The sequence below is a fragment of the Balaenoptera acutorostrata genome, chromosome 18 (assembly GCF_949987535.1).
Source record: "Balaenoptera acutorostrata chromosome 18, mBalAcu1.1, whole genome shotgun sequence".
Classification (NCBI taxonomy): Eukaryota; Metazoa; Chordata; class Mammalia; order Artiodactyla; family Balaenopteridae; genus Balaenoptera; species Balaenoptera acutorostrata.
Window position 1 is genome coordinate 22,359,889 of NC_080081.1, and position 1,548 is coordinate 22,361,436.

The following is a 1,548-nucleotide window of genomic DNA, read 5'->3' on the forward strand; positions in this document are numbered from 1 at the left end:
ATGGAAACACAAAGGACCCCGAATAGCCAAAGCAATTTTGAGAAAGGAAAACGGAGCTGGAGGAATCAGGCTCCCTGGATTCAGAGTATACTACAAAGCTACAGTAATCAAGACAGTATGGCACTGGCACAAAAACAGAAAGAGAGATCAATGGAACAGGATAGAAAGCCCAGAGATAAACCCACGCACATATGGTCACCTTATCTTTGATAAAGGAGGCAAGAATATATAGTGGAGAAAAGAAAGCCTCTTCAATAAGTGGTGCTGGGAAAACTGGACAGCTACATGTAAAAGAATGAAATTAGAACACTCCCTAACACCATACACAAAAATAAACTCAAAATGGATTAAAGACCTAAATGTAAGTCCAGACACTATCAAACTCTTAGAGGAATACATAGGCAAAACACTCTATGACATAAGTCACAGCAAGATCCTTTTTGACCCACCTCCTAGAAAAATGGAAATAAAAACAAAAATAAACAAATGGGACCTAATGAAACTTAAAAGCTTTTGCACAGCAAAGGAAACCATAAACAAGACGAAAAGACAACCCTCAGAATGGGAGAAAATATTTGCAAATGAAGCAACTGACAAAGGATTGATTTCCAAAATATACAAGCATCTCATGCAGCTCAATATCAAAAAAACAAACAACCCAATCCAAAAATGGGCAGAAGACCTAAATAGACATTTCTCCAAAGAAGATATACAGATTGCCAACAAACACATGAAAGAATGCTCAACATCATTAATCATTAGAGAAATGCAAATCAAAACTACAACGAGATATCACGTCACATCGGTCCGAATGGCCATCATCAAACAATCTACAAACAATAAATGCTGGAGAGGGTGTGGAGAAAAGGGAACCCTCTTGCACTGTTGCTGGGAATGTAAACTGATACAACCACTGTGGAGAACAGTATGGAGGTTTCATAAAAAACTAAAAATAAAACTGCCATATGACCCAGCCATCCCACTACTGGACATATACCCTGAGAAAACCATAATTCAAAAAGAGTCATGTACCACAATGTTCATTGCAGCACTATGTACAATAGCCAGGACATGGAAGCAACCTAAGTGTCCATTGAGAGATGAATGGATGAAGAAGATGTGGCACATATATACAATGGAATATTACTCAGCCATAAAAGGAAATGAAAGTGGGTTATTTGTAGTGAGGTGGATGGACATGGAGTCTGTCATACAGAGTGAAGTAAGTCAGAAAGAGAAAAACAAATACCATATGCTAACACATATATATGGAATCTAAAAAAAAAAATCTAAAACCTACAATCTATAGGCCATCCAATGTCTTATCAAGTGTGTCAGCCAGGATTCAACCAGAGAACTCTACGAGATATGGAGACTGATAAATTTGTTAAAGGAAAGTGATCCTACACAATCGTGGGAGCTGGTTAAGCAGTTGCTGTAAGGCTGTTTTCTCTGCATCCAATGCTGGAGCTTGAAGTCCACAAAGCAGGTAGTCAGGAATGGAAACTCACAGGCTGGAAATCCAGATTGTGAGCTGGAACCCCATGA